The sequence below is a fragment of the Pan paniscus genome, chromosome 6 (assembly GCF_029289425.2).
Source record: "Pan paniscus chromosome 6, NHGRI_mPanPan1-v2.0_pri, whole genome shotgun sequence".
In the NCBI taxonomy this organism is placed as follows: domain Eukaryota; kingdom Metazoa; phylum Chordata; class Mammalia; order Primates; family Hominidae; genus Pan; species Pan paniscus.
Genome location: NC_073255.2, coordinates 30,959,638 through 30,977,232, shown reverse-complemented (window position 1 = coordinate 30,977,232; position 17,595 = coordinate 30,959,638).

Genomic DNA, 17,595 nt, shown 5'->3' with positions numbered 1-17,595 from the left:
TCTCCAGTTGAGGCTTGAAGTGACTAAGTTGGCTTCTAGCCCATGCCAACTCTTTGATTGCAGCTTTGTGAAAGGCCCCGAGCAAGAGGACTACACTGCACATGGATTCCTGACCCAGAAATAAACCTAAGATAATAAATGTTGTTTGAAGTCACTACATTTTTGAGTAATTTGCTACATAGTCATAGATAACTTGTATACCTTGTGTAAGAGGTGGACCTCGCCCGGCGCAGTGGCTCACGCCTGTAATCCTAGCACTTTGGGAGGCTGAGGCGGGTGGATTGCCTGAGCTCAGGAGTTCGAGACTAGCCTGGGCAACACGGTGAAACCCCGTCTCTACTAAAATACAAAAAATTAGCTGGGTGTGGTGGCATGTGCCTGTAGTCCCAGCTACTCTGGAGGCTGAGGCAGGAGAATTGCTTGAACCCGGGAGGTAGAGGTTGCAGTAAGCCAAGATTGCACCACTGCACTCCAGCCTGGGTGACAGAGCGAGACTCCGTCTTGAAAAAAAAAAAAGAGGTGGACCTCCAGTCTTGAGTCCAGGAGTTCAAGACCAGCCTGGGCAATATAGTGAGATCCTGTTTCTATTTAAAAAAGAAAAAGAGGTAGACATCAGTCAAGTAGAAGGAAAAGCTGAAAATGTAACTGCAGTTGTGCCATACAGTTAATGATATAGTCAATGAATAATTTATAACTAGGAAGTAACTTTACAGTAGTACATTCTAGTCCCTAGATGTATTTAAAGGGCTTAACCCTTTAAACGTGAAATTATAACTTGCCATGAAAGATAGTAACCACTAAAACATGGCCACCCCTACCTGGTATGAGATGAACAAAACATGGCAATTTCTTGTAGACCTCTAAACAGAAAATTTTTTTTCCTCCTTTCTATACTCTCACACAACACTTGTAACAACCAATGTGTGGGTTTTCGATACCAAGCAATTCTTTGATTCCAGTTATCTGGGGTCATCAACAGGGTGTCCTCCAACTCAATTCAATTCTGACACTATCTGCCTGGGGTTAGCATCAGACCTCACTTCAGATGCCAATCTCATCTGTGCCTTCTGAACTTCTGACTGATGGGCTATACACTGGGGGTTCCCACAACCCCCTTCTCAGGTTCAATAATTTGCTAGAATGGCTCACAATACTTGGAAACATTTACTCATGTTTACAGGTTTGTTATAAAAGATACAATACGTGGAAGAGACACATAGGGCAAGGTATGGGGAAGGGGCACAGAGCTTCCATAACTTCTCCAGGTGCACCACCCTCCCAGCATCCCTATGAGTGCGTCAACCCAGATGGTCTCCAAACCCTGTCCTTTTATTTATCTGTTTATTTATTTTTTATGAAGTCTTCATTGTGTAGGCATGATTTTTTTTTTTTTTTTAAACAGAGTCTTGCTCTATTGCCCAGGCTGGAGTGCAGTGGCACAATCTTGGCTCACTGTAACCTCCACCTCCTGGGTTGAAGTGATTCTCTCATGCCTCAGCCTCCCCTAGTAGCTGGAACTACAGGCATGTACCACCATGCCAGGCTAAATTTTTTTTTTTTTTTTTGTATTTTTAGTAGAGATAGGGTTCCGCCACATTGGCAAGGCTGGTCTCGAACTCCTGGCCTCAAGTGATTTGCTTGTCTCGGCCTCCAGAAGTGCTGGGATTAGAGGCATGAGCCACCACACCAGTCTTGCAGGCATGACTGATTAATTCATTAGTCTTTGGGGACTGAACTCAATCTCTAGCCCCTTTCCTCTCCCACTCTTATCACATTGTAAGTTATAAGGGTTTTAGGCGCTCTGGCCGGGAGCCAGAGACAAAGACCAAAGACCTATGTATATATGGTGGGTTTGGAGTTTTTCTTTTTTCTTTTCTTTCTTTTTTTTTTTTTTTTTCTGAGACAGAGTCTCTCTCTGTCACTCAGGCTGGAGTGCAGTGGTGCAGTCTTGACTCACTGCACCCCCTGCTTCCCAGGCTGAAGACACCCTCCCAAAGAGATCCTCCCACCTCAGTCTCCTGAGTAGCTGGGACCACATGAGGCTAATTTTTGTAATTTTTGTAGAGACGGGGTCTCTCCGTGTTGCCAAGATTGGTCTTGAACTCCTAGACTCAAGCGATCCACCCACCTCAGCCTCCCAAAGTGCAGGGATTATGGGCTTGAGCCATGGCACCCAGCCAAAGATATATTTCTCATTATATCACAAGATCACAGCATCTATCCAAATCAGCAAGAAAGAAAACAGGTCAAAACCTTGACATCCTTCTTTTAGAAAGTGTCTGTTAATATTAGCCACAGGAAATTTAAATTTGTGGTAGAAATTCCATGATTAATCAAAATAGCCTGTTAAATTCCAAGACATAAATTAAGATATACATTGTATCATCTAGGAGGGAGAATTAAGTATAGCTAATTTTAAAACAGGCATAGTCACTAGAATTAAAATTCTTGGGACATTTTGCCAAAGGCTTTTGCAAGAGAATAGCTTTATGAATGAAGTGATTTGCTGTGTAATACCGATCTTGGTGATGAAGAATCAACTGATACTTAATGCAGAGGATGAGTTTATGCTTTTTTCTGGTTAGTTTATAATCTTCCGAAAGTTTGACTTTAAAGTTGCTTTGGACATTATGATGATGATGATCACTAAGTGCTTGCACATAGTATTCACAATAGCAGCTACGATGTACTGAACCCTGCTCTGCGCTGGCCCCTTTTTGTGCATTTATTCCTTACAGCATCTTTGTGAAGTAGGGTAGCCAGGGATAAAAACCAAATATCATAACAAAAGATGCTTTTATCACTTTATTTATTTATTTATTTATTTATTTATTTATTTATTTATTTTAAGACAGAGTTTTGCTCTGTCGCCCAGGCTGGAGTGCAGTGGCACAATCTCAGCTCACTGCAACCTCTGCCTCCTGGGTTCAAGCGATTCTTCTGCGTCAGCCTCCTGAGTAGCTGAGACTACAGGCGCCTGCCACCATGCCTGGCTAATTTTTGTATTTTTGGTAGAGACAGGGTTTCACCATATTGACCAGGCTGGTCTCAAACTCCTGACCTCGTGATCCACCCACCTCAGCCTCCCAAAGTGCTGGGATTACAGGCATGAACCACCGCGCCTGGCCGCTTTTATCACTCTTATCACTTAGGAAGTTACAAGGGTTTTAGGAGCTCTGGCCAGAGTTCCTAAAATTATCTCCATTTCATATAGTCTAGATGAGGACACTGAGGCTCAGGGACACGCCACCCTCTGCCTAAGGAAATGCCCTCAATAAATGGCAGAGTCAGAATTGAAATTCACAATCCGTCAACTTTCTGCTGCCGTCCGCCACTCCTCTGCACTGTTTTGCTTGTTTGTTCATGACTCAGCCTCCTCCTTTTGCAAGAGGGAATGCCCTTCTTCAACCAAGCATTCTTTCCACAGCTTTGGAAAGTGTAAAATCTGCCAAAATCTCTTCTCTGCAAAGTGTCAGAAGAAATGAAGTATTGGATTTTGCCCCTTCATACGATGCCTTTCTTGATCTTTTACACAAAAACAACTAACTGTATTTAAAGCACTTTATCTTGTTGCTTGGCTCTTTGGTGATTCCTGCATGCTTTTGATTCCTATTGATTCATGCCAGCCTTGTTTACTCTCAAAGACATATTTTAAGCATCCATTGGTGACAGTCCCTGGGATACAAAGACTGTCAAGGCAAGAGCTTGTGGTCTTATTAGGGAAGCAGGATGTGTAGAGGGTGAAATGTATGCCACTGATTGAGGAGTCTGGGACTCCTCATATGAGAAACATATTTAGGACCAGGCTTGTCCCAGGGAAATCACAAACTAAGTAGGTTTGCTGACTCCCACCTAGTCTCTTTGGTGTGAACTGGAATTCTTACACTCAGGTTAAGGTTCCAGGGTTTGTGATTGCACTCTCTCTCTCTCTGTGTGTGTTTGTGTGTGTGTGTGTGTGTGTGCAGAGGATGGAAAAGGAATAAAGAAAAGGGGTCTAGGGGACCTCGGAGTCAGGCTGATCAGTGGGGGTTACAGCATACATCATGTGGAAGCAAAGGGGAACTACCATTGGCAACTTTTGTCCTGTCCATCAGATCCAAAGTGCTGGATCTGGTTCTGTTTAACAACCCACACAAGCGTAGTGCACTAATCAGGACGGGATAGCCACTATAACAATCCCCAAATCTCAGTGCTTTAACCCAACAGGGTCTGGCTTTGTCACCCAGGCTGGAAAGCAGTGGCACGATCTTGGCTCATTCTAACCTCTGCCTTGCAGGCTCAAGCCATGCCCCCCAACCTTAGCCTCCCGAGTAGCTGGGACTATAGGCACACACCACCGCACCCAGCTAATTTTTGTATTTTTCAATAGACACAAGGTCTTGCTGTGTTGCCCTGGCTGGTCTTGAACTCCTGGGCTCAAGTGATCCTCCAGCCTTGGCCTCCCAAAAGTGCTGGGTTTACAAGCTCACGTGAGCCACCGCACCTGGCCTCTTGCTTATTTTATGCTTCAGAAAAAGGGTGTAAAATAAAGGGAGACCGTGTCCTTTAAAGTCGTTTGAGGACAGAGCCTCTTTTTTTATTGTGGCTCTGGGCTCCTCTGGATCCTCAGAGTCCTGTCCATTCAGCCAGTGGATGGAGCGAGTGAAAATCAAGCTCGGGAGGTTTGTATGGGCCAGGCTGGGAAGTGGTGTTCATGACTTCCACTTCATACTTCATTGGCCAGAACCAGGCCACAGGGCCACACCTAAGTGACGAGGTGTTATAGTAGGTAGCTAGTCAGACATGAACAGGGCAGGAGAGGGCTTCCCTTTCCCCACGAGGAATGTCAGGTGGCCATCAGGTGATGGTTAACTGTTTCTCTAAAATAATAATTGGTCACAGCCGACACCAGGGAAAGGCCGTCTCCCAACAGATAGGAAAACCTGAAACCGGTGATCAGCAGCTTCCCAATACGATCTCAGGAGTTGAGTGAGTGGGCTCACGCATGTGCGCTAAGAGGCAAAATGGCAGCATTTAACTGCTATATGATCTTCCTCTAGGAAGGCCTCAAGTGAGCACGCATACAACTTCAGTAAACACACTGCTCCCGCAGCCCCTCCCAAGTGCTGGCAGACCACTGCGCATGCTGACAGCCCACCTCAAGGGCATAATCAGGGGAGAAGTACCAGCAAGACCTCAGAAGTATGCCAACACAGAAAACTTGAAGTCAAAGATCAAACCATGCACTTGATCTCTCAAGTTGTCTGCTTGGCCCTCTTCCAAGTATACTTTATGTCCTTGCATTCCTTTCCCAAAACTTTTAAATAAACTTTCATTCCTTCTCTAAAACTTGCCTCAGTCTCTCACTCTGTCTTATTCCCCCTTGTTTGCATTCTTTCTTCTGAGGAGGCAAGAATTGAGGTTGCTGCAGACCCTTATGGATTCACTGCTAGTAACAAAGGGAGGCTGCAAGGAAGCCCTAACTCTGCTCAAGACCAAGAAGAGAGCATAGATGGCTATCTTTGCCACATGTGATAAGTTACTGTCCTTGGATTTTATTCTGTATTCCATTCATTTGAAAACCACTTATTCAACACCTACTGGGTATCTTGCTTTTTTTTTTTGACTAAACATATTCTTTTAGCCGCTCATAGTGAATTAATACACTAACACAAACCTCAATGACTTGTTCATGGTAGAGCAGCACTTTGCCCTGACAGTCTAGGTGTTTAGGAAATGCTGCCTGGTGAGAATGGTCAAAGTGGGGCATATTGTGGAAAGAGCTTGGGGTTTAGGTCTCATCATATTTTGGCACAAGCAAGTCATTTTAGAAGGAACACCTACTACATCTCTGGACCTCAGAGCCGCTCACCTTCACAGTGAGGACTTGAACTGGACAGATTTCTAAGTTCCCTTTGCACCTTGAGCGTCTCTGAAAGCCCTGGCAACAAGTGAGGAATTACGCTAGATAATGACCAAACTCTGGTGTTCTTGCTTAACTCTGTGGCTTTCAGCCCTAAAAGCACCACCACATAGATTTGGAAAAGAAAGCAGAAGATATTTTGCTGTACTCTTGATTAAATCTCCAGATGGAGGAAGAATTTGAAAGGCCTCTCTCTGGCTTTGGGATGCATCTTACTCTTTTTGTCAGTACATGTATCTGCCGGATGACGTTGTGAACGTGTGACACTCATATTGATCTTCATTCCCTAATTGCACACTACTTGATAGTAGGAAAGCTGCACATAAGTAAGTTGGACTGTGGGCAAAGTCGCTGATTATTTACAAGGTAGAAAACCAAGCACCCATAACTGAAAATTAACAGAAGCACAGTTGGCAGAGGGCCTAATTATTGCTCCTTTGCTAGAAAAAAACTTAAGTTTTGAGGCCAGTGACCCTGATCAGTATTTAATAAAGTTGATGGGTTTTTATATTTGAATTGACCATTAATTTAGCACCTGAATTCTCTCAATTGTTTAATCATCTCCCTTAAGCGCATTTATATTTTTGGTAGCAGCTATAATACTCTCTTTAGTAATTCACATCATTAAACAATTCCTTTTCAACTGTTTCTTTGTCCTTGCTGGCTTTATCTAATTCCTAGTTTTATGATCAGCTCTGTGGAATCTCTATCTGATCTTAACCAGGCAGCAGCCTTCTGATTGTCAGAAGGCAGGAACAGAACAGAAGGTGAGACTCCCCAGCCATCTAGGCCCACTTCTGAGCCCCCTCAACCTCTGCCTGCCTTCTATCTGCTTTCTAAAAAGATAAATGCTAGTTATAATTTTAGTTTGCTGAACAAATGTGTCTATGCTATTGTAGTGGGTTGAATATACCTCCCATCCTCAAATTCACATTCACCTCAACCTCAAAATATGACCTTATTTGGAAATAGAGTCTTTGCAGACATAACCCTAAGGTAAGGATGGAGATAAAATCATACTGGATTAGTATGGGTCACAAATCTAATGAGAGTGCCTTATAAGAGACAGAAAAACTCACACAAAGACACAGAGAAGCAGGTGATATGAAGACAGAGGCAGAGATTGGAGTGATGCTGTCCCAAGCCAAGGAATGCCAGGAGCCACCAGACGCTGGAAGAAGCAAGCAAGGATCCTTCCTTAGAGCCTTCAGCCCTGCTGGCACCTTAATTTCAGACTTCTGGGCCCTGGAACTATGAGAGAATACATTTATGTTGTCTTTTTTTTTTTTTTTTTTTTTTTTTCTGAGACAGAGTCTTGCTCTGTTGCCCAGGCTGGAGTGCAGTGGCACTATCTCAGCCCACTGCAACCTCTACTTCTCTGGTTCAGGCAATTCTTCTGTCTCAGCCTTCCAAGTAGCTGGGATTACAGGTGCATGCCACCATGCCCAGCTAATTTTTGTATTTTTAATAGAGACAGGATTTCACCATGTTGGCCAGGCTGGCCTGGAACTCCTGACCTCAGGTGATCCACCCGCCTTGGCGTCCCACAGTGCTTGGATTACAGGCGTGGGCCACCACACCCGGCCCATTTCTGTTATCTTAAGCAACCAAGTTTGTGGTCATTTGTTATGGCATTCCAGGGAAACTAATACAGATATGTTTTTTATTTTCCTTCCCTTTTTGTTTTGTTCTTGTTATTACATAAGAACTATTTCTTTTTTTTTTTTTTTTTTTTTTTTTTTTTTATTGAGACGGAGTCTTGTTCTGTCACCCAGGCTGGAGTGCAGTGGTGCTATCTCGGCTCACTGCAACCTCTGCCTCCTGGGTTCAAGCGATTTTCCAGCCTCAGCCTCCCGAGTAGCTGGGATTATAGGCGCGTGCCACCATGCCCGGCTAATTTTTTTGTATGTTTAGTAGAGATGGGGTTTCACCATGTTAGCTAGGCTGGTCTCAAACTTCTGACCTCGTGATTCGCCCACCTCGGCCTCCCAAAGTGCTGGGATTACAGGCGTGAGCCACTGTGCCCAGCCTACATAAGAACTATTTCTATGGAATATATATATGTGTGTGTGTGTGTATGTGTGTGTGTGTGTGTGTGTGTGTGTATCTATACATACATATATTTTTTCTTTCGAGACAGGTTCTGGCTCTGTCGCCCAGGCTGGAGTGCAATGGAGCAATCTCCATTGTTCACAGTAACCTCTGCCTCCTGGGCCCACCTCAGCCTCCCAAGTAGCTGGGACTATAGGTGCACACCACTATGCCTGGCTAATTTTTGTATTTTTGGTAGAGACAAAGTTTTGCCATATTGCCCAGGCTGGTCTCCAATCCTGGGCTCAAGCGATCCTCCTGCCTCAGCTTCCCAAAGTGCTAGGATTACAGGCATGAGCCACCATGTCCAGTCTTGGAATATTCTTCAGCCATAAAAAAGAAGGAACTCCCGTTATTTGGCACAACATGGATGAATCTGGAGGACATTATGCCAAATGAAATAAGCCAAACACAGAAAGACAGATACTGTATGATTTCACTTATGTGTAGAATCTTTAAAATTTTTTTAATTAAAAAAATTTTTTTGAGTGACAGGGTCTTACTCTGTTGCCCAGTCTGGAGTGCAGTGGTGCAGTCATAGCTTACTGCAGCCTCAAATGCCTGGGCCCAAAGCGATCCTCCTGCCTCAGCTTCCTGAGTAGCTAGGACTACAGGCGTACACCACCACACCCAGCTAAATGTGTTGAATCGTTAAAAAAAAAAAAGTCAAACTCATAGAAGCAGAGAGTGGATTGGTGGTTTCCAGGGGCTAGGAGGTTGGTTAAAGGGTACAAACGTTGTTATAGGATGAGTAAGTTCTGAGAATCTAATGTACAGCATGATGATAATAGTTAATAATACTGTATTGTTTACTTGAAATTTGCATTGAGAATAGATTTGAAGTGTCTTCACTACACTCACACACGTAAATGGTAACTAATTGCGTTAGTTAGGTGATGGATGTGTTTATTCATTTGATGTGGTAATCATCTCACAATGTATATCATATATCAAGACATCATATTGTATACCTTCAATATATAGAATTTTAATTTGTCAATTACACCTCAATAAAGCTGGGAAAAAAATGAACTCTTTCCCTGAGTAAAAACTGGGGGACTCTGGGTGCCGCTGAGTTCAAGGTAGCCTTGGAGCAAAGGTACAGGAGGGAGTACTGCTGAAGCAGGGCATTGAGATACTGCCACTCTGGGCCAGCACTTGTCCAGCATGATGGAGCATGAACACAGGAGACGGTTTGGCACTGACAGTGGGTTCTTGTCTGAGAAAACCACTTGAATCCTTTCTTCTGTCCCTGTCTCACCTTCAAGGTTGATCTGTGCCATCTTCGTTTTATCCTTCTCCTCCCACTCCCAACAAGGCTGCAGCAAAACACAAACCTAAGGCTTTTATAACAGAAGTTATTGGGTCAGGCATGGTGGGTCACACCTGTAATCTCAGCACTCTAGGAGGTTGAGGCAGGCGGATCACTTGAGGTCAGGATTTGAGACCAGCCTGACCAACATGGTGAAACCCCGTCTCTACTAAAACTACAAACATTAGCTGGGGTGGTGGCACACGCCTGTAATCCCAGCTACTCAGGAGGCTGAGTCAGGAGAATCACTTGAACCCAGGAAGCGGACATTGCAGTGAGCCGAGATTGCATCACTGCACTCCAGCCTAGGCGACAAGGCAAGACTCCATCTCAAAAACAAACAGACAAGAAAAACAGTACATGCGAATTTTGAATTACAGTAAATATTCCCTGATTTTCTAGGCACACTACCGTTACCTTGCTATTACTAACATCTAGGTTGAAAAGGGTCTTTTAAAAAAAAGTTTCAGGCTGGGGGCAGTGGCGCACGCCTGTAATCCCAGCACTTTGGGAGGCTGAGGTGGGCAGATCATTTGAGTCCAGGAGTTCAAGACCAGTCTGGGCAATATGGCAAAACCCCATCTCTACAAAAAATACAAAAATTAGCTGGGTGTGGTGGCGCGCACCTGTAGTTCCAGCTACTCAGAAGGCTGAGGTGGCAGGATCACTTAAGCCCTGGAGGCAGAGGTTGCAGTGAGCTGAGATTGCACCACTGCACTCCCGCCTGGGTGACAGAGCCGATCTTGTCGCAAAAACAATAAAAATAAAAATTTAAAAAGTTTCATATAGCAATTTGAATTTTTAGGAAGCATTTTTCTTCTGTCCTCTCCTCTCTCCCTTTCTTTCCTGTCTCATTTCCGCTTGAAAGTGCTTTGTGATCACAGTGTCCCAGTATTATTTATTACTTTGTGAGTTTTACAAGCAGCAGTTAACCAAGAACATTATTCTTCAAGACGTATGTCTTTTTATAATTCAATGGTAAGTGCATTTTCACAATTCTATTGAACTACACCTCTTCAAACCTTCAAGATTGCCAAGATGAGTTAGGAAGAAACAGGATCTGGATCAGTTTCCTACAAAAGTGTCAATATTTGTTAAAACAAAGAGTACCCCCAATAGAATGCCGTCTGTCCTTGTCTTTGAGGACCTGCCGAAAAATCTTTTCCCAGCCAAGAGATGATTATTTGGCATAACTGACACACATTCAGCAAGATGGTTTACAGATCAGAAACTGGCTTATATAGGCCGGGTGCAGTGGCTCACGTCTGTAATCCCAGCACTTTGGGAGGCTGAGGCGGGTGGATCACCTGAGGTCAGGAGTTCGAGACCAGTGTGGGCAACATGGTGAAACCCCGTCTCTACAAAAGATACAAATAATTAGCCAGGCGTGGTGGCGGATGCCTGTAATCCCAGCTACTCGGAAGGCTGAGGCAGAAGAATCGCTTGAACTTGGGAGGTGGATGTTGCAATGAGCCAAGATTACAACACAGCACTCCAGCCTGGGTGACGGAGCGAGACTCCATCTAAAATAAATAAATAAATAAAGAGTTGCTTTGTTATGTGAAAACTGAAAGTATGGTAATGTGTTTCATTTTTGAAAGTATAAATTAGAGATTGTTTACCAAAGTATTTCCCATAGGAAGCTTTTAAACAGCAGGATACCTAATTGATTTAAACATTCAATTCACTAACAAGTTATTTTGTTGTACAACATTTTAGAAAGTAAGCAATTGATAGGTAAAACACAAGGCCCTTCTCATGGTTTTATTGTTTCAACTATGCTGTCTCTGAAGCAAATAAACTCACTCTTTCTCCTATTACAGATGGAAACACAGTTTTGTTGCAGTTTTCAGGCTGAAGTATAACACACAAAGCCTAGCACCTCAGAGTGTTGCAGTTCCCAGGTCTATGCTGGTACCTCACCCCCATCATCAATAGCCTTTCTTTTTAGGAGGCAAGCGTGTTCAACATGCTTTTGAGTATGGTCAGTTATCTGACTTGAGTTCCAAAGGAGGGTCTTAGCTACCTGAATTCCTTTGGAGAAAACTCAAGATTCCTTCAAATAGTAACCTGAAGAGTAATTCAAAAGGTCATCTCAGGTAGGAGTTGTGAAAGTTGATCAATAAATTGGGTCATCTTTGTTCTACCCAACTAAAACGAGAGGCCACAGGGAGAAGGCCCTCAGGGCACATAACATTGCTCCAAGAATGTAATTCTCTGCAAGCCCTGCTGCTGAAACTGCCTGCTGTAGCCTAAAGCCAGTTTTATCTACTAGCTACCGAAACTACCTCCTGTGACTCTAAGAATTATTTTACCCATTGCCATCATTTACCAAGCAAAACTTGCCAGCTTCCTAAAACCTTACTAGTGCCAATGAACTTTCTCAAAGAGCAATATGTAATATTTCTCCTTTTAAAGAAAACTTCTGACCTTCTCTTTGTTCTTCAGACATACTGAAGACCACCTGGTCTGTGTGTATGGCCCAAATTGCAATTCTTCCTTCCCAAATAAAACATTTTAATTTCAGAGATTTGTCTGTATATTTCATTTGAGTTCAACAGAGTGAAATTCTTCAAAATGCATTAGACAGTTTTCAGGGCCCATTTCTCCTACAGTGGATTGCTCAGTGGGATGTTTGCCACTCAGAATTTCTGTCCATCTGTGTCTCTTCTAACTCTCCCTGAAAATGAATTAATTTGGAAACCTCAAACCATCTGTAGAGTCTGACTCCACAGCATTCTTGCAGCCCCCAAACACTCCATCCAGCTATGCCATTCCTTCCCAATTTATTTTCTACAGGTACTGCCACCCTTTATTTAGACCTTCATTGAATCTCACTTTTCCCAAGAAAAGAACAGTCATCCCAGCCTCAGCCAGGCCCTAGGCCAGTTGTCCCTCCCTTAGGTTGGTATAGGCCAGGAGTGTGGTCTTCTTCCACTGCAAGGCATTCAGCTGCTCTGCAGACATCTTAGCACAGTTTAACTAGACACAGCTAATCTAGAGGACCTTGGCCACCATGGAAACACATAATTCCAGCCTCCAAAGATACATGGGCATGTTTACCAAATAGGTTTTTGTATGTGCTAAGTTAATTAATTAATTCAATAAATATCTCATAAGCACCTGCTATATTTAAGGCATTGATCTGAGAACATTGTTCCATGAATAAAACAAAGCCCCAGATCTAATGGAGCTTGCAATCCACTTGGGAGAGACAGACAACAGATTTTTTTTTTAGTGGATACTAAGTGCTAAGAAGAAAAATAAAACAGGGGCAAAAGAATGAAGGGGAGGAGAGTGATGGTATGTAGATGGGATCATCTACCTGTGTTACATAAGGAGGTGGGCAGGGAAAGTCTGACCTGAAAGAGGGAGAAAGCCACACAGTTATTGGTGGTTGGGAAAGAGTATTTCAAGCAGTGTGAATAGCAAGTACAAAGATCCTGAGGCAGGAGAGTACTAACCATGTTTGAGGAATGGAAAGAGGCCAATGTAGGAGGAAGGCAAAGCTGTATTATGTACCAAGTCATATTGAACATCACAGGCTATGGTGAAGAATTTGTATTTCACTCTGAGAAGGGTGGGAAGCTATTAGAGGGTTTTGATTTTATTTATTTATTTTTATTGAGATGCAGTCTTGCTCTGCCACCCAGGCTGGAGTGCAGTGGCGTGATCTCAGCTTACTGCAAACTCCGCCTTCTGGGTTCAAGTGATTCTCCTGCCTCAGTCTCTTGAGTGTCTGGGACTACAGATGTGTACCACCACAATTGGCTAATTTTATTTTTTATTTTTAGTAGGGACAGGGTTTCACCATGTTGGCCAGGCTGGTCTCAAATTCCTGACCTCAAGTGATCCTCCTGCCTGGGCCTCCCAAAATGCTGGGATTATAGGCGTAAGCCTCTGTTCCCAGCCTATTAGAGGATTTTGAACAGGAAATTAATACATACAAAACACAATATGTCACACATAGTGAGTACTGAAAAAAGCCTATCTTTAATTTTTATTTTTCCTTGACTCTAAAGGAGCTCTCTATTCTGCTTTATGAAAATGGTATTGTTGTTTTCTAATGGTATCGTCTTTTCTAAAACTGACAGAAAAGATGGAAAGCAAATATAAAAATCCTGGTCTTATAATCTCTAGGTGAAATTTCCACATCCTACATCTACAAAAGGTTGGATTATTAGAAAATTAAGACCCCATGTCCAAGGCTTTAGGTCCTTCTCTACATTTTGCTGCTTAGCAATGTATTTTTTTAAAAAAACTTCTTCTTATGGAAAATTTCAAATTCAATATAAAATTAGATAGAACAGCCATCTCCAAGCAATTATGAATTCAAGGCTATTCTTGTTTCTTCTATTCTGCCATCCATTTTCTTTCCCTTCCTTACACTGAATTATTTTGAGGCAAATCCCAGACATATCTTTTCATCCATGAATGCTTCAGTATGTATCTCTAAAAATAAAATCTTTTCTTTTTGCATTGCCACAATACCATAATCACACCTAAAAGTTTAACTATAATTTCTTAATACAATCAAAAATCCAGCCAGTTATGACATTTCCCTGGTTGTTTCATTAATGTGTTTTTAAAAATAGTCGATTTGTTTAAATCAAGATTCAAATACTGCATTTGGTTGATAGGCCTTATAAATCTAAAAAGACTAAATCTGATTATTTACCCTACCGTCCTTTTTGTTTGTTTGTTTTGAGGCAAGGTCTCACTCTGTCACCTAGGCTGGAGTGCAATGGTACGATCTTGGCTCACTGCAACCTCCATCTCCTGGGTTCAAGCAATTCTTGTGTCTCAGCCTCCCGAGTAGCTGGGACTACAGGCACACACCAGCACACCCAGCTAATTTTTGTATTTTTTGGTAGAGAAAGGGTTTCACCATGTTGGCCAGGCTGCCTTTTTTTGTTTTCTTTCTTTCTTGTCATTTATTTGTTGAAGAAACTTGGCCATTTGTTCCTTAGATGTCCCTGATTTTGGATTTTGTTGAATGCATTCCCATGACATTGGTGAATATATTTCACTTCCCTCTGTATTTCTTAGAGATAGTAGTCAGCTCTAGAGGCATAATCAGGTGGGATTTTTTGGCAAGAAAACCTCATAGGAGGTGCTAGGAACTTCCCATTGCATCCCATCAGGAGGCATCCTGCCTCGCTGCCTCTCTTTTTGTGATGTTAGGATTGATGGGTTGGTTCAGTTGGCATCAGCCTGATTCATTTATGATTAAGTTCCCTGTGAGACTTTTCATCTAACAGCTTTAGCTGCCATTGACAGTCACTGCCTACTGCAGTAGGGTTCCTATAGTGTGCTTTTCATAGAGGTGAGGTGTTCTGACCATTTTGCTTTTAGTTAACGTTAAAGCTGCTCTGTTTTGGGCAACCAAGTTCATGGGACTCTCTGAGGGGAAAAAATGGGGATGGAAGTGAAGGAGGGATTGGTGACCAAAAAGTGAGGAAAAAGCTGCTTCTGATGGCCTCCTCTTGCCACAGACTCCAATGCCACTTCCCCTGGGAAGTTCTGCAGGAAAGCCCATTTAGCTTTGTTTGATTCTGTATTTTCCAAGTTCACTTGACTACGAACATTTTATTCTATGTGGAGTCCTAATAAGGGAAGGGGAGTTAGGCTGGTGGGAGCAGGGGAAAGTAAAAAGAAAAAGAAGATAAGCTTTAAGGCTGCCTTTCTTCATGGTCCAGGACACGTAGCCCTCCTGCACAAATAACTCACAATCTTCCTGCACTGACTTATCACCAGATCCTCGGCTGATAGAAAAATGCAAGTTAGCTCACTGCAATCTTGGTGTTATCAGTACAGCACATAGCCCTCTCTAGCACAAGCACCCTCTTATAAAATCCCCAGCAAACTTTTGTCTCCTTGCAGTCAGCTCCTCTCTTGCTGATCTGCCCATTGCACCCTTGCAATGTATTTTCATACTTTCTCCTATAATTCTGCCTTTTTTTTTACTTACAATTGTCTTGGTAAATTCCTTTACCCATGTGCCACCAGCCCCAGCTAGTTGCTACCTGCAACATTCTTTATCATATTTTTTACTACCCATTGGAGTAAGCTTTGGAGAATACTATTTCAGTGTCCAGGTTACTTAAAATAATGCCACTTATTAATATATGCATGTGTTCCTTAGCTGTCTGGAACCAATCTGACAGTCTTCTGAAGGCTGTGTTCACTAGTGGCCATAAGCTAAATGCGTTCTTATAAAAGCCCAGGATGGCAGCATTGGCAATATTTCTGGCAAAGCTTCACCTGGAAACTCCGAATTGACATTGTATCCCTGGGAATGAATGCCCGAGGCAAAGAAGAAAATATCAATTTCACGTATCACCTCAATCTTACAGTGCTTGCCGGTAGCCCCTGTGATAAACTTTCAAGAAATGCCACATTGGGGTGCACCCAGGGACGCTAGTACTAGATATAGTTACTCTCTGTCTTCATTGCTTTCCTCCACACAATCTCCAAACCATACCTAGCAGACCATTCCCCTTCTGTTTCCCTAAGTAACACTGCTGTCAACTCTGTCACCGCTTGCACAGTGTGGTTAGCTGATAGCAAATGAGATATTGGAGAGGTGATATAGCGGAGGCCTTGACTGACTTTTATTTATTTATTTATTTATTTATTTATTTATTTATTTATTTATTTATTTTTTAGAAGGCGTCTCGCCCTGTCCCCCAAGCTGGGATGCAATTGCACAATCTCTGCTCACTGAAACCTCCGCCTTCCACGTTCAAACGATTCTCCAGCCTCAGCCTCCTGAGTAGCTGGGATTATATGCGCGCCACCACACCCAACTAATTTTTGTATTTTTAGTAGAGATGGGGTTTCACCATGTTGGCCAGGCTGGTCTCGAACTCCTGACCTCGTGATCTGCCTGCCTCGGCCTCCCAAAGTGCTGGGATTACAGGCGTGAGTCACCGCGTCTGGCCCTTGACTGACTTTCTGAAGGCAGGGATTTCATAGTGCTCCTTTCATGTGGCCTTTAGTAAGAAGCATCCACTCTCATTGTGTTTTATTTACCAGCTTGCTTTTAAAGAGCCAGGACCAGTCCACTAGCTGTGCAGAGTGCTGACCTCTTGGATGAGAGCCCTGCCCTTATAGGACATCTGAGCTTGTCATAATTCAGGTGGGTTCTGTAGGGAAGCAGGGGCTCGTGGGGAGTGGGAGGAAGCTGGGGAGAAGATGAGTTGAGAGCAGTCCAGTGTGAGGGAAAGTGGGGATCCTGGGCCAACTTACCATTAAGAGGGTCCAGTCCTGTGACTGCTGTGAAGTAACCAGGATTCCACATAGAGATGGGACTCAAAGTCAGCCCAGGAGCAGCACTGTGGTCCCAGGTAAGAGGTTTGCTTTGATAGGACCCCAGCCAGGAGCTGGAGATACAGAGTTATGGCCAAGCCCCTGGGGAAGGGACCTGGTAAGAGCTGGGTAGGGTGCCAGGATCCCAGCCATGAACTGCCTTGGTTCTGATGGGCTCAGAAGTTAGGCAGGGTTGAGTATACTTGTGGGAGGCTTCTCTGGCTAAAATAGTAGGACCCGGCCTGGCGTGGTGGCTCACGCCTGTAATCCCAGCACTTTGGGAGGCCCAGATGGGTGGATCACATGAGGTCAGGAGTTCGAGACCAGCGTGGCCAAGATGGCGAAACCCCGTCTTTACTAAAAATACAAAAATTAACGTGATGGCGGGCGCCTATAATCCCAGCTACTTGGGAGGCTGAGGCAGGAAAATTGTTTGAACCTGGGAGACAGAAGTTGCAGTGACCCAAGATCACGCCACTGCATTCCAGCCTGGGCGACAGAGTGAGACGCTGTCTTAAAAAGAAAAAAAAGAAAAAATAGCAGGGCCTAAACATTAACTGTCACATCCTAATATCTAACACTATAGGACAGGTTGGAATTGAGAGTCAGGATAATGGAGTGATTAAAACTATAGACGCTGATGCCAGCCTTCCAGGGTTCAAATCCTAGCCCAGTTGTGTGACCTCAGGCAAGTCACTCCACCTCCCTGTATCCCAGGCTCCCCATCTATAAAGTGAAGGCAAATACTTCCCTCATAGTGTTGTTATGAGGATTAAAGGAGCTGAGATATGTAAAAGCACTTAGAACAGTGCCTGGCACAAGGTCAAATGCTGAGTGTCACCTGTTATTATTAAATTGTGGGCGTAGAAGACAGATCAGTGATGTTAGCCTGGTGCACTCTGAGGAAAGGACCCTAACTTAAATAAGGTGTCTGAGAGCTGAATGCAAGCTGGATAAGCTGTGGTAAGGAGGGGGTGCT